Genomic DNA, 23,368 nt, shown 5'->3' with positions numbered 1-23,368 from the left:
TTTCAGATATTTTTTTCGAATCACCTTAAACAAATCTTTATCTTATTGTATGGATTATTTGAAAAAAAAAAAAGTGTCCCCAGGTTAAAAGGGGAGACAAATAAATATACCTTGGGATAAAAAGGGGGTTTATTTTTAGGGAAAAAAAATATGAATCGCTGAAAATCCCCCATTCATTTACATGGGGAAAAGTGAGCCAGAACCAGTATATTCACCCTACTCACCTCTCTTAAGTGTTGGGTGCCGTTATTGGCCGTCCGCCTGCATGGGCAGCACCCTGTTGTCACTGTCACGCCCCGTGGGGCATGACCATAAAAAAGTCTTCTACCCCTTCTGGGCTTCTATCGCACATCTCGCCACCATGGCCTATGCGCACATGTCGACAGTTCGTAATGGTTCAAATCACTTTCTTCATTCCATTGCTTCACAAACACTCCATGTGGCCTCGCCTTTCAAACAGGAGGTTTTACGTTACACAACCTTACCCTGACTTTTTCCCTGTTTACAAGAGTCAATCTACGCTCTGCAAATCACAAGGATCATGCTATTCTTATACCAATCAAGCTTTAGAGCCTCCTCCCCTTCCACATAACAGTATTATGTAAATGGCCCCAAAAAGGATGAGAAGTAAGCTTAATTTCCCTACCTGGCCACATCATACATTTTATATTTGGCCAAGACATATTGCTCCACAGGCTTAGCCACATCAAGACAAAGTCCAATTGCATTCCATACCAGTTCGAATTGATGTATGATGGAAATGTGTTCTGGGTGTTTCGTTCAGTCCCAGGAAGCCGAGGACAATGAGCCATCGGATCGGAGTCCTTATGGCTGGAGTGTCAGTGGGAATACCATTTAAGTTTCAGTGTTGTTCGTGTTGCAGGTAATTAAGCGAACTGTGTGAACATTGCTTGGCCTCTACGTTAGGAGGTGTCTCTCTAGATAATTATATATACACTCTGAAATGCAAATCAGGTTCATCACGTGATATGATACACTATTGTTGGAACAGAACAATGATGAACAAGCTGCCAGTATGGAAAAGCAAATGTCAAGCAGAAGGTAGTTAAGACATAACATGACACGTATAATTATTTAGGATGTAGAATTTTTTGTTGAAGCTAGCTGTTACAACAATGTCGATATGCGGAGCCATAATCTGCTAAGCCCACACTTGATGGCATGGACATCATTCAGTTGGAAAAACGCAGCAATTATGACTGATCGCAGATCATACATTTTGATTCAACAGCTGAGTGGGATTTGAACTCGGGATCCTAGCATCCCAAGCCCACCACCCGAACCATTCAGTCAACTCAAGGCAATAAAATATTCCATGGGACCTTTAATGTACACCAAGCAGTGTTGGCACGTTGGTCCCCAGCTTAACATCCATCCGAATAATGGCCCACTTTGTGATGTGACGTGATGCAAACTTTGTGATGCAATACCTGCGAAGCACCAATCCGACAATTACTTGGGTCTGGAATTTGACCCATACAAGACAGCTAAAATATATGGGCACTTAATCTGCACCACGCTACCAGATTGGTATTCGCAATTCCGACAGTGAACTCGACTTCTATGAAGTAGTTTCTGATTGGATGGATGAGGGAAGGGCATGAGGCAGTTTCTGATTGGAAAGATTGGGGGGAAGCAGACAGCACAGTGCCAGGTAGCTATAGATAAAGCAAACATGGTTTTGGTTGTATTCGTTGGGGGATAAATTACAAATCAAAGGAGGGAGTTTTAACACTGTACAGTAATTTCGTGAGGCCTCCTCTACAGGGTAGCCTGAAAGTCGCTTTACCCCAGATAAATTTATCGCACCTTGTTTCCCCTCCGCTCTTTCCCCATCATAGTATGCGGCTGACTCAGGTTGACTGACTCAGCAGAATATGAAGGACCGCATACAGACACAATGACTAATGATTGCACGTAGTCTCCAACTATAAATGTCAATGCTTCTGTCTGGGTGTTACATATACAGTCCTACACCTCTGCATGGATTTGGACCAAATTTGTCACAGAGGTAAAAGGTTGTACTGGCCAGGTTTTAGCAGGGTTCGCGGCTCCCTCTGGAAAAATGATGGGGTGGACTTTCCTGGTGTTGCAGTTGGTTTTAATAGCGCCACCTTTGGTGAAGTTGAGCACTACAGGATGGATTTAATTCCCCAGACAAATGTTCGCGTGCCCGAGGGAGTCATTCTCGCCACCACCATGGCTAGCTTTTCTCATCACTGGGGCCGAGTACTTTTGCTCGTGCACAATAAAATCTGTACTGTACATTAAAAGATTTTAAGAACAAATGCTTTACTGGGGATTGGTAAAGCGACTTTCAAGCCAATCTGTAGAATATTGTTTTCAGTTTTGGTTAACATATCTGAGGAAGACCAAAGCTCCCATAGAGAGATGCTCAGTGGAGAGCAACTACATTAGGCTGAAGGAGACAGAACTTTATACATTAGAAAGGAGGTTATTACAAGTAGATCTGATAGAGATATTTAAGATAATGAAGGGTTGGGAGAGGATAAGTGCAGAAGAATTTTTCATCGAAATGGACAGTGACGGACCAGGGGCCATAACTTTAGTGTAAAGAAGAGTTAGGCCAATAGTAAGGCAGTGGTCGTTCACTCAGAGAACAGTTGATGCATGGAATGGCTTTCCTTTCTTTTTGGATATAAAATCGAGGCTCGTGGTGGAGTGAGAACATAGAACGGATCAGGACGTTACAGAACAAAAGGGACAGTAGAACGAGAGGGGGAAACACACCTTACCAACAGCAGGGAAGGGAGACAAAATAGAGGGAGACTTGGAGAAAATAAGAGATGTGGAGAAGAATGAAGGGGAGGTAAGGCCGTACAGGGACGGTGGACAAGATGGATGCAGAAACAAACGCGCAGGAAGGAAAAACTGGAAATTTGGAAAGGGATTGGTTTGGGGTGAGGGGAATGGGTTGACAGGGATAGAAAAATATTGTTGCGGTTCTGTGAAGCCGGCACTCCCTCAAGGGAATGGCACATTACATATAGCGGTTCTGAGACAGTTATTTCATTAGTATTTGTTTTAGATAAATCTTCCCTTATGTGTAGTGGGTTTATGGGACAATATGCATTGTGAGGGCTTTCGGTAGTGTTTTTTTTTCCATTCTTTATCAGTCTTTCATTCTTTACATTATTTTGCTTCATTGCACACACAAACCTCTCCTTCCTTCTCGCATGCATGCACACCAAGGACCATAGTAACAGGGGCAACTCATTTGCATATGCATGCCATTTCCCATTCAAACCACGTGTGTCATTATCCAACAGACTCGAACCCCAACGTTGCAACATTTCAAACACCATCAAGATTCCTATATAAAAATCACCACACCATCAGACAATAACCCAGGCTTGCTTACCTTTTCCATTAACAGCCACAACCACAATGCCTCAACCACCATGAACCACCACACCATAACTCACCGCTATGTTGCTGCTACAAATGTCTCAACAACAGCTACCACCACCAATGACCACCACTCCCTTTCAGGAATGTCTTCAACAGGGAATGTGGGGAGCATGGCTTTCCATTATAGAGACTCGTATCTGGACGTTCTACCATCTAACTTGGAGAGTAAGTGTGCGAGACTCCATTCAACGTCATGTGAATAGCCCTAGTTATTGAAATAATTGTTTTTCTTTTGCCATACTTCACGAATCCTTGCTTTCCCCTGCTGTACATTTTTCATGTATTAAATTTAAATCCCTTGCTTATTGTACCACATATCTTTTCTTGCTCTTGCTATAAATAAATTGCTATTATTGTGAATGTACCCTGTTTGTCGTGTCTTTTCCTCCATTGGTCGAGCAGAGTCTGCATGTAGTTTAGCTGATAAGTTCTACTCCACGTGATTTGCTCTGTTAGCTGGTGCATACTCAGCAGTTCCGCTCAGCTGCACCTGATCAGGTGAGATTAAGACAAGTACGCATCGAGAGCATGAGCCCCCTTGATATCGTCGTCCAAAGGTAAGGTAGCTATACAAAATCGTGACACCCTGCCAAAATTGGTGGTACCAATTGGCATCCGTGGTTGATTAGCAACCCACCAAGCCATGGAGTTATCCGCGACTAGCCTCAGGACCGGGAATTCTGGAGGAACTTCCCTCTCTCGTTGAACCCCGGACCGTAACAATATAATTGTTTTGGCTGGAGGATGATCTGATATGGTGATGATAAGCTATCTTGAAGATCTAGAGGGAAAAATGAGATTGAAGAGAATATGGAAGTTGCTTTCACAGGTAGGGGAAAAGAACGAATGAGTGGAGGTGAGTGGTCATCGTGACAGCAGAAACTCTTCGCTCTTTGTTGAACCTTCTCAAAATGGCACCCTCAAACAAACAAACTCGAACATAATATTGTAGACGAGGCCTCAATAAATTCCTGTACAGTGTTCATGCTACCTCCGATGCTTACAATATAAAATCCTGTTAACTTTAGTTTTAGCCTGTCACTGTGATATCTTTGTCTTTGACCTTTGTCTTTAGAATTTGGCCACGTCTTTGACCAGACTCGGTAGCGTAATGCAGTAAGAACATCAGAACTGAGTCTGGGAGGTTAGAACCTCAGATTCATGCCAAAGACTTTAAAAACGGTACATGCTGTTTCCTAGTTTGAAAAGGAGAGAGCATGGACAAACAACCAGACGTTGGGACTACGAGCACAAGATGGGCCTACTGGCCTCTTGTGTTGGAATTCCATGGAAGGGAATTTTTTTAACATAAAAACATGATGTCACTGTGGCTGCCAAACTGTTCTCCTCCCTCCACCACACCCACACCCTTGCCCCAAGGAATCCTTACTTTAATTCACGGACCGGTGTTTGTGTGTTTGTTTGGTTGTCGTGCTACTCCTCTTACAATCTCGGCTGATTGCATCCAGATTTGCTACATAGGATCAGCATGACCACAATTAATGTATAGGGGTGTTTTTATCTTTGCCGGTGGTCTTGGAGGTGGGGGGGGAGGAGGGTGAGTTCAAATTCTCGATGTAAATGTGTACCATGTAGCGCCACCTCCAGATGGGGGAAGGTATTACAAGTCTTTTACAGTGCAATGTTCCTGTCTCCATGTTTTCCAGTGCAGTGAGGTGTTTTGAATTTTAAAGAGTAGCTATGTTTTTGTTTCATGCACGTAAGGAAGGAAAGGTGTGGGGAAGTGGCCGTGTGCTGTGTAAAGGAAGGGTGTTGGAGTGAAATTCCATTGAATGTGCAATCTTCGCTGAGCGGGTTCACCGAAAAATTTGTGGTGTGAGAGGGTCATTAACTAGTGTAGTAGCTACATTCAAGTGTAAGGTGTGCAAAGAGGGAGTTGCAGATGAAGGAAATGTTGAGTTGGATCTTGGAGATGGCGTGAAGGTGGAAGGTGTGAAAACATTTTGCTATCGAGGAGACATGCTGAATGGAGAAGGTGGCTCAGACTCAGCGATGGTTGCTGTAGTGAGATGTGCATGGAAGAAGTTTCGGGAACTGAATGGTGTGCTGACGAGGAGGGAAGTGCTCTGAAATTGAAGGGAAAGGTGTACGCTACATGTGTGACAAGTGCTATGATTATGGGAGCGAGACATGGGTAATGAATGTGGAGCAGCAAAGAGGGCTGAAAAGGGTGGAAATACGAATGGTTTCGTGGATGTACGGAGTATCGTTGAAAGAGAGGAAGACAAATGATGAATTGCAGAAGATGATGGGAACAGAGCCTGTGATGGATGTTGTGAAGAGAAACAGGTTGAGATGGTTAGGTCATATGTCGAGGAAGGATGAAAGAAACTGGGTAAGAAGAGTGATGGAATTGAATGTAGAAGGAAGTAGAGGACGGGGAAGACTGATAAAGACTTGGTTCATGGTGGTGGAAGAAGAAATGCAGGTAAGTGGGTTAACAAGGGGAGATGCATAAAATAGGGTAAAGTGGAGAAGATTGTCATGGGGCCCACAAGGCTAAACCCCACTCTAGCAGGGAAAATGGCCTTTAAAATGCCTGTTGTGCATTGTTGAGCATATATTTAATATACTTTGCCGAATGTAAAGTTTCGCAAAACTTTGTGAAATGAAGACGAGAGAAGAACCTTCAGAGTTTAGGCTTTATTCCATTTGATTGAAGCCGCTTCTACGGGCACACCAGGAAATACAAACGCAGCATGGAGTACAAGCAGTAAGGTACACACGCGCAACTAATCACCGCAAAATAAATCAGTATTATATATCAATCAGTGTTCTCACCATTCAATGAGCACCAAGTGAGCCGGCGACATACAACGGCAATGCCCCAGGGACAAAACCCCGCGGCCGAGCCGAACCTCAGCTTTATCTCTTCTGTGCTCGAGCCAGGCATCACGTGGTCACACGTCACGACCTTCCATTCACCACATTCTCCTCGTCTTTAAAATGTAACTAGAGGCCCAGCTAACGCACCAGGATTACTTCAGCGCTACAGGAGTATACATTTCAAGCAATGCGAACTATCTAATCTACAGAAGCATACATGCCAAGCAGTGAGGATTATTTTGAATTGTAGGAGCATGGTAATGAGCATCGATATATTATGTAACGAGCATATAGGGGCATGAGCATCGAGGATGCCGATAATCCCCTTTACAGATTGAGTCGGCGAGGGGGTATTATTCGCCGGCCTCTCCGAGAGTAGATGGCGGTTTCACTTGAGGGAGGCTTCCGATCCTTTTGGTGAGCCTCGACTCGAGCCGGAGATGACTCCCCGATCGCCCCCGGGTGGAACGCGGTAGCTCCGCCGTCACCCTTCTCGGGTGGAGTCCCTGAGGGGGAAACACCTGGGGAGGGAATGTCAGAGGGAGGTGTGCCAGATGGTGGTGTACCGGCGGGGGGAGTGCCTGAGGGAGCCAAATGACGAACCGACACAGTGGTCTCCCTGCCATCCGGGAGCCTGACATGAGCGTATTCTGGATTAGTATCGATGAGTTCGACCTCTTCCACCATGGGTTCATACTTGCTTTGTCGTACCGGGCGTTTCATGAACACTGTTCCGGGATGGGTTAGCCAGTCGGGCACCGATTGGCCGTCAACATAACGTCGTTGGTGAGTAAACATTCGTTTGTGAGGAGTCGCATTGGTGGACGTGCAGAGCAGAGAGCGTATGGAATTCAGAGCGTCGGGAAGGGTAACCTCCCACCGCTCGGGGCCCAGTCCTCTTGATTTCAACGCCAGAGTTACGGCTTTCCAAATAACTCCATTATATCGTTCCACCTGACCATTACCCTGTGGGTTGTAACCCGTCGTTCGACTAGTTGCGATGCCGTGCTCTAATAGGAATTGTTTTAGCCCGGCCGACATGAAACACGGCCCTCTGTCTGAATGTATGTACGAAGGTTTCCCAAACATAGCGAAGAGGTCAGACAGACATTTCACGACAGTGCCCGAGGTCATATCCGAGCACGGAAACGCGAAAGGGAACCTTGAATACTCATCAACAACAGTGAATATGTATCTGTTGTCTGTCTCGGTCGGCAGGGGCCCTTTGAAGTCAATGTTTAGTCTCTCGAAGGGAGAAGTGGCCTTGATCAGTCTGCCAGAAGCCGAACCATAGAATCTGGGTTTTAGTTCAGCACAAACAGGGCATGAAGCATTCATTTGTTTAATATCTTCAATAGAATAGGGCAGGTTCTGTCTGCGTACGAAATGTGCCATTCTGGTTACCCCGGGGTGGCACAGAGACACATGGAGGTCTTGCAAAGCCCGACCGATAGCGGCCGAGCAGTAGACCCGCGAGAAGGTGTCTGCAGCAGGGTTTTCCCTCCCGGGCCAGTAAACAATGTCGTAACTGTAGCAGGCTAGGTCTATCCGCCATCTCATAATTTTTTCATTCTTAATTTTTCCGTTATTTTTCCCATCAAACATGAATGCCACGGATCGTTGGTCCATAACGAGCGTGAAGTGGTTTCCCAGTAAATAATGTCTCCACTTACGCAGCGCTTCGACGATGGCGTACGCTTCCTTCTCTATCGCTGAGTGTCTCTGCTCGCTTCCAGAGAGAGTTCTCGAGAAGAACGCGACGGGTCTCCCAGACTGATTAAGCGTAGCAGCTATCGCGTGATCTGAAGCGTCGGTTTCCACCACGAAGGGCACCGAGCTATCGATCGATAAAACCACGGCATTACTGATATCGTCTTTGAGGTTGTGGAAAGCTGTCACAACAGCGGCATCTGGTGGAAAGTTTTTGCAATGCACTAGGGGATGTATTTTCTCGGAGTATTGCGAAATCCATCTCGCATAGTAAGCAAACATGCCGATCACCCGGCGCATCGTCTGCAGGTCCTGAGGTGGGGGTAGCTCACGAAGTGGGCGCAATCGTTCAGGATCAGGCTTAATCATGCCGTCGGCTATCGTGTAGTCGAGAAGGTCAATTGACCTTGCCGAGAATACGCATTTCTCGTAGTTGAGAGTCAGATTATATTTTCTAGCAATGCTCAAGAATCTGTCAGGATTCATATCATGTTCCCCCTGATCCCTACCTCACACTGTGACATTGTCCACGTAAACAAAAGTGTCTTTGAGGTTTTCTTCTGAGATGATGTCGTCCATAACCCGTTGGAAGCAAGCTACCCCATTCGTGACACCGAAAGGTATTCTCCTGAATTGGTAGAGGCGCCTACCTGCCTGGAATGCGGTGTAAGGTTTGTCTTCCTCTCGGATGGGAATTTGGTGATAGGCGCTTCGCAAGTCGATGGTACTGAATACCTTATAATTGGCCATGCGTTCGACCATCTCGTCTATGCGCGGCAGGGGGTAGGCATCGAGTTGGGTAAAGCGATTGACCGTTTGGGAATAATCGACAACCATTCGTTTCTTATGGTTCTGACTGCTGGTTACTAACACCTGTGCGCGCCATGGCGAATCGCTCGGTTCTATAATTCCTTCTTCCAGTAATCGCTTGGTTTCTGAAGTGATGAAATTCATGTCAGCAGTGGTATATCGCCGCGATTTGATCGCTATCGGTTTGCAGACCGGCGACAAGTTAGCGAACAGCTGGGGGGACGTTACCTCTGCGGTGGTCAAAGCATTTAAAATTAGACGAGGTTTGCTTCCTCCAAAGGGTATTTCGACGCTCGTGTGCTGCTTGAGGACATTATGACCCAGAATTACGTCTGCGCACAAATCACGAAGCACCAGTACCCTTACATCCCGATGCGTGTACCCTTTTACGTCCAATTCGACTTTGCAGTACCCTCGTACGCGGGACTGTAGTAAGGTGGCGGCCATGCATACCGTATTGTCTGTCGGGTGGATTATCCATGGTGGTCAATTTTCATGGTGGTCATGAAAATCCATGGTGGTCGGGTGGATCCGACACTTGGATTTATGATTGACCCCTGAAAATAAACTTATTAATAGTAATAACAAACATATATGCAGTGGGTCATATAATGGGGTTGTACAATCAGCTGCAGCTCCAGAACGAGCTCCAAAACCAGTGAGCCCGAGAAGAGTTAACGGTTAATCGAACAAATGTGACCACAATAGCTCGGTCTGTAGGTGGAGCACAAGGGGCACTTCCTGGTGGCTTGATAGTGAGAGTAACAAGAGTATCTGACAAACATGACAGCTCCACAATGATCAATCTCCTTTGGCAATGCATGACGTAATCGACTGCATTCCATCATCTGGAGAACTGAACCGCGGATGTATCGGAGCACACGAGCACAAAAACCGAAGCGCTCATATGATCACATACGTAAATTTTGCTTGCACAAGCGAAAATAAATCAAAATACGGTATAAATGACAAGAAAATGGCATCAATTACATGAATCCCTCATCATATGTTTGCAGTAATAGTTATACCGTCAACTAATGCAAGTACGACTTCAGAAATAAATCACACAAATACAATATAACAACAAGAAAGTGCAATCAAAGATTACAGACCCTCGTCAGGACTTGCTTTGTGTGGTGTATTTTCTTTGGTAAATAAATGGAAGGATATGCCAGGGTGTTCCAAAAAGACCTGGACAACTTTGTTTGTTAATATATTTCGTACCACAAAGGAGGCAACAGTACCCTTTATTCTACATGATACAGAAACTCATAAAGTTTTCTTTGTTTTTCAGGTCTGGTGGATTAATGTCAAAACAAAATGGCGACTCCACAGGAGAAAGCTCAGTGTGTCGAATGGTTCATCGAGACGAGATCCGACACGCAAGTTCAGCGTAATTTCTGTGCAAGGTATGGAAGGAATCCGCCATCGCGGACTAGCATCAGAGAGTGGTGCAAGAGGTTAAAGGAGACTGGAAGTTGTCAGAAACAGAAATGTACCGATCGACCAAGCACTAGTGCTGCAGATGTTGAACGAGTGAGTGAATCATTTCAACAAAGTCCCAGAAAATCAATCCGACGCGCATCCAGAGAACTGGGACTACCAACAGTCACTGTGCACAGGAATTTGCATAAAAGACTGAAGCTTTATGCCTATAAGGTGCATATACTGCAGGAACTCAAACCAAATGATGGACCCAAATGGAAGGTGTTTGCTTTGGAAATGCTCAGTCGCATCGAGAATGACGAAGATTACCTGAAAAAGGTCATGTTCTCAGAGGAAGCTTGCTTTCGTGTATCGGGGAAGGTCAACTGGCACATTGTGAGGATCTGAGGCTCTGAAAACTCCCACGTGGTCATTGAATACATACGCGACAGTCCAAAGGTCAATGTGTGGTGTGACCTTCTCCATGACTGCTTGGTGGGTCCGTTTTTCTTTGTAGAGGACACAGTGACCTCAACAATTTACATGAACATGTTGGAAGGATTCGCCTTCCCACAAATTGAAGACCTGCAACCCGATATAGGGGAGGGCATTCCCCCTCATTGGGCCTTAATAGTTTCAGCCATCCTGAATGAAAAAATTCCAGGTAGCTGGATTGTCCAAGATGGACCAACCCATGTTCACTCGACATAACCCACCTTGATTTTTTTTCTGTGGGGGTTTGTTAAAGATAATGTCTGCAACACCAGAGTGGCAAACATGCTGGAGTTTCGTTATCGAATACAGCTGGATACACACTGGTGGATGCTAGCATGCTGAGCCGAACATGGCAAGAACTCGTGTCAGCAATTGACAGACAGACAAACAGACAGAATAATAAGAAGACATTGTGCAGAGCACGATACTTGCAAAATCCATAAAACATATTTGACCTCAAAAATAATTGGTGGTTGAATTCAATGATCAAATATGTAACTCCACTTCAAATTTCAAGTCAATTGGATGAAAAATGCCAATTTTAGAAATTCGGTCTATGTTGTCCTTTTGGCTTACTTTGACCTCAAAAATAATAGGTGGTTGAATTCAGGGACCTGATATGCAAACAAATTTCAAGTCAATTGGATGAAAATTGAGGATTTTAGAAATACCACCTTCGTTGTTGACCTTGGGCTTATGTTGACCTTTTGGTCCATGTTGACCTCAAAAATAATTGGCTGGTTGAATTCCGTGACCTGAAATATAAATGCTCTTCAAATTTCAAGTCAATCGGATGAAAATTGAGGATGTTAGAAATATCACCTGTTGTTGACCTTTGACCTTTTTGTCCATGTTGACCATAAAAGTAATTGGCTAGTTGAATTCAGTGAACTGAAATATATATATATATATATATATATATATATATATATATATATATATATATATATATATATATATATATATATATATATATATATATATATCCTCTTCAAATTTCAAGTCAATCAGATAAAAATTGAGGATTTTTGAAATTTCACCGAAGTTGTTGACCTTTGGCCTAGGTTGAACGCTTGGCCTATGTTGACCTCAAAATAATTGGTAGCTGAATTCAATGACCAAATATGCAAATTTTCAATTTTCAAGTCAATCCTATGAAAATTGACGACTTTCGAATTACGGCCGATGTTGACCTTTTCACTTTTAGACCTCAACAATAATTGGTGATTGAATTCAGTTACATAATGTGCAAATCCTGTTGAAATTTCAAGTCACTATTACGTGGCATTTTGTTTCAATATCCGTTTCATTGGGTGATGGATATTGAGAGTTGGAGCTTTGTATGATATTGCAGATGGATTTACTAATTCTCTTCTTGGATAATTTAATCAATGTGTGAAAGGGAAGCACGGTGCCTGGGTGTCCATGGGTTCTTCTCCAGGATAGGCTCAGGGAAAGTAGTTCATTAAAAATCATGTAAAATAATCACTTTCAGAATGTGCAGGTTTCACTGTGAGGAAGGGCTTCATTGAAGTAGCAGCACGCCAGACTTGCCAATAAAATCATGGCTATACACAGCCATTGCCATCACTGATGTAACAAATTGGTGAGAAAACAAAACAAATGCTATCTACCCACAAGGCCTTCATCCACAGCTTGATGAAGTACTGCTCGCCTATCTGGGTGAGCTCCCCTGCCTCACATCTTTCTCAGCTTGACGCTGGGGAAACCAAGACCTTTAAGATCATTGGAATCTCCCGTGATGAAGCTGACTCTATGGGCCGATCACTTTCCCATCACAGACAGATCGGTGATCTCTGTGTCTTCTACCACCTCCTTGCTGGGCTTGCACCCTCTGCTCTTTCCGTGCTTTATCCCATCCCCATTCCCAGGTTTCTCCAGGGCGAATGCGATCCACCATCAACCCCCTTGTGATGAATCTCCCAAAATCCAGAATCACTGCTCACCTCCACTGATTCCTTCCTCTTTTATTCCCACCTGTGTAACCAACTTCCACATTCTCTTCAATCTCATTCTTCCCTTCAGGTCTGCAAGATGGCCATTCACCACCATCTCAGATCCTCCCCCTCATTCAAAATATTCATCTTTTCTAACCCCGTTAGCCCCCAAGTCCTTCCAAATTTCCAGTTTTTCTTTCCAGAGATGTTGCTTCTGTATCCATCTTGTCCACCCCGTGTGTCCACCTCTACCCCTCATTCTTCCCCACATCCCATATTCCTCCATCTCCCTCTATTTTGTCCCTCAACCTTGCTGTTGGTGTGCCCCCCACTCTCTTTCTGTTTCTTTTGTTGTTCTGTTGCATCCTGAACCGTTCTGTGTTCTCGCTCTTCCACGAGCCTTGAATTTGTACACAAAAAAGAAGCTTGCTCTCCGTTCAGTGATGCAACCAGGATTTTTGTAATAGTAGGAGGTGGTCAAAGGGGCAAGGGGAGTCCCATGTTGCCTGCCGAGTAACACAAATCACGACAATTTAAAATGGAGGAGCAGGCCTATTTGTAGACCACCATCATCATCATCATCATCATCATCATCATCATCATCATCATCATCATCATCATCATCATCATCGTCGTACCATCATCATCATCATCACGGTACCATACTCTTCACAGAGCGTATTGGTACTGCCTAAGTAGTCTCTTGACAAGAGTTCTGCTGGATGATTTGCCATTCCCTCCTCAGCAATTAGTCAGGGCAGGAATTACTTTATTGTGATGATTTATTAATATTCCAAGCAAATTTAACACAACACTTCACTGCTGGGTTAATAAAGTGAAGGGGGGATGGGGACGAAAGAGGGAGGGAGAGAGCAGAGACAGCGAGAGAGAGAGAGAAAGGGGGGAGAGAGAGAGAGAGAGAGAGAGAGAGAGAGAGAGAGAGAGAGAGAGAGAGAGAGAGAGAGAGAGAGAGAGAGAGAGAGAGAGAGAGAGAGAGAGAGAGAGAGAGAGAGAGAGAGAGAGAGAGAGAGAGAGAGAGAGAGAGAGAGAGAGAGAGAGAGATAGACATAGGCAGAGACAGCGAGAGAGTGACAGAGGTGTGGGAGGAGAGGGAGGGGGGGGGACGAGGAGGTGATAGAGTGAGAGAAAAGGTTGGGGGACAGGAGGAAAAAAAAAAAGAGAGGTGAGGGGTGGAGGTGGGGTTAGAAAAGAGAATGATATGTGATGCTTAATGAACGAACACGAAAAAAAATATGCCAGAACAACTGTATACATAACGACACAACAGAGTTTGTAAAGTAATCTGCTGGAACATCTGCAAAAACTTTGATATTCCATATCCAGAAAATTCGTGTTAACATGAACCAAAAGCAGTCACTGAAAACATTGAAGTACCGCTCACTTTAATACCATTGACTTCGGACGAACGATGCAGAAATCAAGAAAATGACCAAATAACAAGATCTCAAACATTAAGTGAAAAGATCCTGGAAGCTGAAGAATGCCAAAGTTGTACCAGTGATGACGAAGAACCTCACGGGTATGATGAAGAAGAACTTCACAGACATATTAAAAAACCATCCTAGGGAATATTACGACAAACAAACTCCAGCTGGAAGCTGTCCTGGGCTCAGTAACGATTCTGAAGAGAGAGCCCTCGGCACAAAACTTTGAAAACAGAAAACTTCACAGCTTGGTCCGTTAATCGTGACCCCTTACTGAAATGAAGGTGGATACTTTGAGCCCACCCTGGGAGGACTACATTCCACATTCTGAAACCCTCATATGTAGATACCAATCAACAATACACACACACACACACACACACACACACACACACACACACACACACACACACACACACACACACACACACACACACACACACACACACACACACACACACACACACACACACACACACACACACACACACACACACACACACACCTTCCGTTATGGTAATACAGTTTATATCCGTAAGTAGATGATAAATGGGGTTTCTGGGACATCCATTCAAATGAATGGGAAAAAAGGGAAAAACTTTCTGACTCAAGCCCCCAAAGCCCAACATAGGAGACTGATTTTCTCCCCACCTATCCCCTTCCCTCCCATACAAGCAAATGAAATATTGAGAATATGAAAGACTGAGACTTACTGATTAAAGCACTTCTTCCCCTCTCATATTTTTATTCCACTCAAAGTGCGAACCAACGAATATTTGCTCACGTTCTACTTTAGGGAATAACTTAATTTTCTTATAACATTCATTTCCATTGAGTATATTCACTTTATCTCTTCAAGCACGAAAAAAGGGAAGTTCATGATCCCTCCTTTGGTTCTGTAAAATGGGGAAGTGCCTTTAAGAGCACAGTCGTGCTGTGAAAATGAGGAAGTATTCTGTGCCCAGGTCTCTCATCGTTATATCGTAAATCATCAGAACACTAACAGAACAAAGTTTAGCCAAAAGCAAGTAAAAACAGCTTTTAAACGAAGGTTTTTCTCAAATTTATGATTTACAGTTAATTTATGGCAATGGCAAAATCATTCAAAGCAAACTGTTTCATTTTCGTGTTAAAATGAGTCAGTCTGGAGTCAGCCAAGCTGCCTCGCCTGAACCAAGCCCAAAAATTTCCGGTCATTTCCTATGTGGGACACACCCTGAAAAAACCCTTGTTGTAAAATCGCCCATTACGTCATCAAGTTGCATATTTAAACCAACTTGTGTGCTGAGTGTGTTTTATTTAGAGAATGGATTGTGCAGATAATTTCTCCGAACTTGCAGATCAATTGTTTTCACAAGATGACAGGTGAGATCTTTAACCCAATTCATTATTTGTTGTTTTATACAGAATTAAATCACTATACAACCAATAATTATTGTCTTTTTCTAACAGGTTGTCCCCAATAAGAACATCGTTGATAACTGATCGAGAACAGGAGGTCTTTGAATTACACGGAGTGGCTAAAAATGAATGACTTTCTTGAAGACATTCGATCGTTCAGAAAAGAATTGAATGATATTTTTGTTGGCTGGCAAGAAGTCCTCTCACGTCCTCTGATCTTGAATGAGTCGAGTCAAAGGTGAGAAATTTTCCCTCTGTGTGTCTTTATGTCTTTATCTCTGCCTTTGTGTGTGTGTGTGTGTGTGTTTATATGTGTATGTGTGTGTGCATGTGTGTGTGCATGTGTGTGCATGTGTGTATTTGTGTTTTTGCATGTGTATGTGTGTGTGTGTGTGTGTGTGTGTGTGTGTGTGTGTGTCTGTTAAAATATATGTGCATGTGTATGTGTGTGCATGTGTGTATATGTGCGTGTGTATTTGTGTGTGTGTGTATATGTGTGTGTGCATGTGTATGTGTGTGTGTGTATGTGTGCGTGTGTGTATTTGTGTGTGTGTGTATATGTGTGTGTGTGTATGTTAAAATATAATTGCATGTGTATGTGTGCATGTGTGTATTTGTGTATGTGTGTGTACGCGTGTGTGTGTGTATGTGTGTGTGTGTGTGTGTGTGTGTGTGTGTGTGTGTGTGTGTGTGTGTGTGTGTATATGTGTGTGCATGTGTGTATTTGTGTTTGTGCATGTGTGTGTGTTTATATGTGTATGTGTGTGTGCATGTGTGTGTGTGTGTGTGTGTGTGTGTGTGTGTGTGTGTGTGTGTGTGTGTGTGTGTGTGTGTGTGTGTGTGTGTGTGTGTGTGTGGGTGTGTGTGTGTGTCGCTCTGTCTGTCTTTGACTCATGACTCATTATTTTTTATATATATTTTTCAGTTTAAACACCTGTCTGGATGAACCAAACACACAACTTAATCTTCTGGAGGAATCTGACACGACACTCTATCTTCTGGAGGTAAATGTTAGATTTATTATTTTATTAATATCATAATATAATCATCTTTACATACACTAATTGTTCTTCACTCTTTGTTTTGAACAGAATATGTTGATCGAGTTTCAAAACCAAAACAAACCGTCAGACTGCTGCGAAAGAAGATTTTGTGCAATGTTATTACTTTTGTTTAATTATAAATGCTTTCCTTATAATTATCTGATTTTGAATTACAAGAAAAGAATAAAGGAGATGTAAAGGGGAGGGTTTGGGGAGGGTTAGGGTTGGGGGGTAGGTGCGCTCCACCAATGACCCACCACCCCCTCATCCCTCTCCCCTCATTTCCCCATGTGTGTGTGTGGGGAAGGGTGGGGGTGGGATGAGGGGGGTGGTGGATCAAAGGTGGGGGCAAACAGGGGGGTGGGGCTTGTATGGGTGGGTGGAGTTTGTGTGGGTGGGTGGGGCTTGTGTCAATGGAGCTTGTGTGGGTGGGTGGAGCTTGTGTGGGTGGGGCTTGTGTGGGTGGAGCTTGTGTGGATGTGGCTTGTGTGGATGGAGCAATTTTTAAAAATTAAATAAACATGTTGTGTGTGGGAACTAATAAGCCTGGTGTTGGCTTAGTGGTTAGGGTGGTGGCTTGAGATCCTAGGGTCCTGAGTTCAAGCCCCGTTGGCCGCTGAATTAAAATACACCAGGAGGTTGACTCAGCCTGTCATCCTCTGAGGTCGGCAAAATGAGTAACAGTGTACTGGTAAGGGGGACACTGCATCAGCGGCAAAGCCGCATCCCAACCAATGATGCAACCAGCAGCCAGAGGCTGCACTCGATAGAGAGAGAGAGAGAGTGGGAACTAATAAACTAATCACTAATTATGTGGATATGATGGATGTGGGTGGGGCTTGTGTGGATGTGGCTTATGTGGGTGGGGCTTGTGTGGATGTAGTTTTTGTGAGGGGGCTTGTGTGGATGTGGCTTGTGTGGGTGGAGTCAAAAAGGGGTGGAGTTAAAAAAGGGGCAGAGCCAAAAAATTTTTTTCAATTTATCTTTGTCTTTTATTTTATCCTCAATTTATCCTCAATCACATATGTTCCTCTTCTGAAATATAGTAATAATCTTAAACCTTCTACTTCTCCAGGTCTTATTGCTCTCGTTGTTGTTGATATAATATAAACTACATGGTGCTTTTTAAGCAAATTTACAATATTTTCATTTGTACGATACAAGAACCTTGATTTATGAAAGTTTTTTTTTTCCAGATGCAGATTTACCCACAAGATTTATAAGAATAGTTGTCATTTATATATGTAATTGTTTATACAATAAAAAATATATCTTTTAATATCTCATCTTGTTTCACAACAATATATTTATATTTTTCAGTCGTGTGCTTCATATAATCCCCAAATTCCTTTTTACTACATAATGTAGAACAATTGTCTCTCCAAAAATTGTTTATATCGAGTGAATTTAACTTGAATAAAATAAAAGTATTAGCATTGTTCCTTATTGAGTGACGAGGTAGTTGAAAGTATGATTGACTAAGATAAATACAATTACAAGAAGAATGTCTCCCTCTTGTGTAGTAGCTATCCATTACTGTTTGGTTTCTCTCATTAACACAATCATCAAAGATAATGAGGTTCTTTCTTGATTTATCTAAATCTTGGGGAGAAGGTATATCATCCGTATTATCACAAAGAATACAAGTTATCGGCTTTGATTTCTTTTTATATCTCTGTGTATCACAAAATAGTTGTATTATATCTTCAAAGTTGTAATCATTGAGTTTGTTTTGAAGTTTAAATAAACCGATTATATCTTGTTTTTGAAGACCAGCATTAAAACCTTGTGAGAGTAGTTGATACTCAGGTTGAAAACTCGACTTTGTGAAAAATATTAAATTGTCATAATCCAAAAAGTTGGGAGTAAGGAGCATCTTTAAAAGTAAGCAGGTTTTTCCACACCCGCTTGAACCAACTATGAGACATCTTCATGAATTTGGAAGATTTTTATGATTGTTAAATTTTATCGTATTTCCCCAAATGGGTAAAAAAATCATTCATTTATATATTTGGAAAACAGGTTATTTAATTTTTTATTGGCATTTTTGGAAACTCTATGTTTTATCCGAAGTTCAGGTTTAATTTTAAGATAATCCATTATTTTATTTCTACAATATCTTGTGTTGTTATTTCCCTGAAAATGACAATCGTTAATAATACAAATCATCAATCCACGAAACATGGTCGTAATTTGTTCAGTCTCTTCTATTGTAAGAAAAGGTGTATTATCACCCTCAAACTTCACATTCATTTCTCGAATTAATCTTGAAACGAATCCATTTTTGGTGTAAATCTCAAAGAATTATATTCCTTTTTATATTATTTATTGTCATTAATTAGAAGATAATCACAGAACATAGATTGTTTATAGGCTTTTGACTCTGTGTTTAATCCCCGTCTTTCACACGCAGGACAATTCTCAAACTTGTCATGTGGAGAATTAGGAAATTCAAGAGGCTCAAAATCTTGTAAACTATTCATATTTATAAAGTAATACTTTACTTCAAATAAAATTCATCTTCGGTATCATCTTCGTTACTTTCATTGGTGATTTCACAATCAACTGTAAAACTACTTTCATAACTATCGTTTGAACACAAACTCACGGTATCATAACTGTCTTCTGTTCCAACAGAGATAGTATCATCACTTTCATAATCTTCAAAATCTTCAGTTGAATAATGACTCAAATTTAATGAGTAGAAAAACATTACCATCTATATCTATATACTCTTTTTCATGAACATATTCAACTACTACATTTTTTATATTAAAGGTAATTTTAAAATGGTCCATAACTACTATTGAATGAAATGTCATTTCACCTGATATATTAACATCCTTTATTTCATCAGGATTTACATCTTTAGGGTTGTTGAAAAAAATACAAATTTTTCCTTGCATATTACAGATGGTCTTATCTTTTCTTTCTCAAGCTTCATCCATGAGGCTTTTCTTTTTTGATACTTTTTCTTGTTTCATTGCTTTTTCTAGTTTTGAATATATTGCCAGAAGGAGAGGAGAAACTTTTGTTAGAGATACTATAATTGATGTTCTTCCAGATATATTAAAAAGCCCTTCCACTGAAGGGAATTGAAGAACTCATATTTTCCCCATAACTGTTTTTATCCAATAGTTGTAATATTTATCTTTATTAAATTTTACATCCTCGACATATTTCTCAGTATCTTTTACAAATGAAGAGATTGATTGAAACTTGTCATTTGTGTCTTGATACATTGTATTTATTAAATGAAAAAAGTTGGAGGATAAAATGGTTTTAAGCACAGATTCACCTATAAATTAAATGGAATTTTCATCAAGAAAATTTTATTTTCAGCAAAGTTTGTTATATAAATATGGTGAATACAACGTACTGCGATGTTTGCAATCACGAATATAAATGTTATAAAAAAACACCTTCAAACCAACAAACACACATTCAATCTTTTCAGACAAATATCTCCACTTGACCAAGAAACAAAACATTGTGATAGATGTGATGATGATATTCTTAATTTTTTTTTTTTAATAATAAACACCCTCAATCACGCAAACACAAGAACAATGAAGAAAGGGAAGGTGCCACTAAATTCTCCATTGAAAACACTGATGGGGCACTTAAAGGACATATCAAAATAAGATTGTTTCACTTTCAAGACCCTGGACCATCTTCAATCATGGAAGCTGTTGATATGGTTGAACAAAGTGTTGAAACTATAATTAAAAACACATTCAGTGAAATGAAAACCTTTAAGTTTTATATGGGAGTAAAATTGAATATGGTAAGAGAAGGTGATGAAACGACTCCCTATATGAGGACAAACCCTCACTTTATCTCATCATTTCAAGATTTTGTAAGATGTAATGTTTATGATGAACTCCAGAGACAAGTACAAGATGTTGATAACACTAGTAGGTAGTGGATTTGCAATTACAAAAATAATGTTTTTAGATATACACATCTTAAAACCAGATCCTCTTCAAGCTTCTTCTTATATTGATTTCCAAAAGAGATAAAACACAAGAAAGTGAGCCTGGTGTTGGCGCAGTGGTTAGGGCAGCGGCTTGGGATCCGAAAGGTCCTGAGTTCAAGCCCCGTTGGGCCACTGAATTAATACACCAGGGGGTTGACTCAGCCTGTCATCCTTCCGAGGTCGGCGAAATAAGTACCAGTGTACTGGGCCGGTGTATACCCCGGTTAAAATGGGTGTACCATATCCCTGTGTCGTAAGAGGCGACCAGCGTTGCGTCAGGAAGGGCATCCGGCGTAAAACATGTGCCAAATCACGATGCGGATCATACGGATGATCCGCTGTGGCGACCCCCAAAAGGGAGCAGCCGAAAGAAGAAGAAGAAGATAAAACATAAGAAAGTGGTTGTTAATATTCAAAACAAAGATAATAAAGGTTTTCTATGGTCTGTTATTGCTCACTTACATCTTTCACAATGGAAACCTAAAAGGGTTGAACATTATAAGAAATATGAGAATACATTAAATGTTAAAGATTTAAAGTTTCCAATGTAATTGAGAGATATTCCTAAATTTGAGAAAATGAATAATCTATCTGTTAATGTATTAGACAGGGCATAAAATCCAGAAACTGAGCACCTTAGGGCATTTTTTGTTAAAAGTTGTTAACAAGCTGTTTTAACATAATTAAAGTGTGCTGAATCTAAATTTGCTTGTTACCAAGCATAATTTTGAGTATTAAGGCTTCAAAATTGCAACTCAAATCGATACGTCAAAACACGTATTTTTTGCCAGAAAATGATTTTTCACTTGTACTGCAGTACTGCAGCATTTGTATTTCATTGATATATTTTACACTAAAACATCATATTTTGCATTGGTAAAACAACATTTCATTAATACCCAATGTGCTCTGCAACTTACAGAACTTGCAGTACTTTTGATGATTACTGACTGTGACACATGTTGGAACTGCAGATATATTGTGTTTTATTTGACATAATTATAAAGATCATTTTTTAATTGAAATCACATTTGTGTAGATATGAAAATGACCATATATTTATTGAGCAAGAAACTGAATATGATATATATCACTGATTGTGTTTTAGTAAAACATTCATCATGTTCATTGAAGTTCAATATGACTACTGCAGATTGATTGGAATATTGCAGTGAGAAAATAAAGCAGAATGTTCAGGGTAACTCATTGTTGAATTTAACTTGTGGCAGCAAATATAATTGTTACATATTATCATCACTTGCCTATGATTCACCAACATTCAGACATGATTCTGGTAGCAAATGACACTTGCATGCTCCAATACAGAAGACGCTTGACTTACGGCACTTGCATCGATCTGTACTACACCTTGTTTTACAAGAACATACAATTACTTCAATGCAACTTTCTGGCACTGCTGGGAAGGACATCAGCTCTGGAGTAAGTTTTCCATCAACTAGTTTCCACCCTAATGCAGTAGGTTCAGGTAAGTTAGGATATGCACAGAATGCTTGCAACCACACCATTGCTTGGTAATGTGATCGCTGGATATGGTAGCAGAGGGCATCACTTGTTGGAGGAAGAGAGGACAATGAACGTGAACGAGTGAAGTATACGACTCTTGCCTTATCAACACTATCCACCTCCTCTAGACCATAAATTCTGCACAGAAAATTCTCTGCAGCTGTTATTGTTTCTTGATTAAGTTCACCTCTTCCCAGATCTTTCAGCAGTTGATGGTGTTGCTGGAAGATCTTCCATGCAGTGTTCTTACTGTGCCCAACTATGTAGGAAACTGAATCACAGCCTGTTAGGGCATGACAGGCAAGCAGTGATTCTAATGCAGATGATACATCAGGTAAGTCATTGATGATCTCATGTATTGGAATGTACTTTGGTTTCAGTGCTGTTCCACATTTCATCCAGAGGTTGGTGCATGGCATTGTATTGAAATGTGCCAACAGTAGCACAAGTATATCTGTGTCCCGTGCTGACACAACTGCATCCTGTGATTCACTATGAAGGTAATGAAGTATGAGACATGTATCAGCTTCTTCATGTTTCGCTTTGAGACTAGAAACATCTATTCATGGATTTGTACAGTGGACCTTTGTGATGTTAATACACCCACCAGCAAGGACTTGTCTCCAACTCGAAGAGATCCATTAGTTTCTGCCAGAGAAAGGGGGACTGGCATCAGTTCATGTTTTAAGATTTTTGGTAAATCTACTTGTCTTCCTGCTTCAAATGACGCCACAAGCCGCTGTAGTATATTCCTATCTGCCTTCAGTATTTGTTCTTTCCCTGCACCGTTCCTGGAGACATTGTAAAGATCTGAGAATGTTTGTGCCTTGTTTTTAGGCAGGGGGTCATGCAACGCTAGTTTCTAAAAAAAAGGGCTAGTTCATTGGTCTAAAAAAATGGATCTCTTTCTAAAAAAATGGATCTCTTTGGCTTTTCTAAAAAGGCTAGTTCATTGGTCCAACACATGTCTGCACTTTGATAAAATCCCAATGAATCTTTAACAAGCACCAGCTGATAAACAGAGCCATATCTAATACATGCTGACCTTCACTGATCCAGTAAAAACCACTGGAGAGATTTTGCAGAAAGTCAGCTCTAATTTGACCATAGGTGGCAAATCTACAGGCGTTCAAATACTATCTTTGCACTTGGAACATAGCAACATATCACAATGTTGCTGATTGTTGTGATACAATGCTATAAATAACAACCCAAACAACAATTTTAAGAGCATGTAATTTATGAAGTGAAAAAAATTGCAGGATGATCATGCTGGAA

The 23,368-nt window shown here is 41.4% G+C and overlaps 2 protein-coding genes and 1 long non-coding RNA gene across 4 annotated transcripts in view; 1 reads left to right on the top strand and 2 right to left on the bottom strand.

Annotated features, from left to right (window-relative positions):
• The window catches only part of LOC147010090 (protein FAM200C-like), a 527,036-nt gene that overhangs the window by 287,004 nt on the left and 216,664 nt on the right, over window positions 1-23,368 (bottom strand). The gene's annotated exons all lie outside the window — the stretch shown is intronic.
• LOC147010092 (glutamate receptor ionotropic, NMDA 2B-like) overlaps window positions 1-23,368 on the bottom strand; it is a 244,428-nt gene that overhangs the window by 179,860 nt on the left and 41,200 nt on the right. The gene's annotated exons all lie outside the window — the stretch shown is intronic.
• Window positions 15,673-16,786, top strand: LOC147010093 (uncharacterized). The gene is made up of 3 exons (XR_015052957.1): window positions 15,673-15,782; window positions 16,470-16,548; window positions 16,636-16,786. It is a non-coding gene; the product is annotated as an uncharacterized LOC147010093 (long non-coding RNA).

The sequence above is a fragment of the Eptatretus burgeri genome, chromosome 17, assembly GCF_056783735.1.
Source record: "Eptatretus burgeri isolate ZD-2024b chromosome 17, Ebu_testis_v1, whole genome shotgun sequence".
NCBI lineage: Eukaryota > Metazoa > Chordata > Myxini > Myxiniformes > Myxinidae > Eptatretus > Eptatretus burgeri.
The sequence above is the reverse complement of the archived record's forward strand: the minus strand, read 5'-3'. Positions and strand labels throughout refer to the sequence as shown.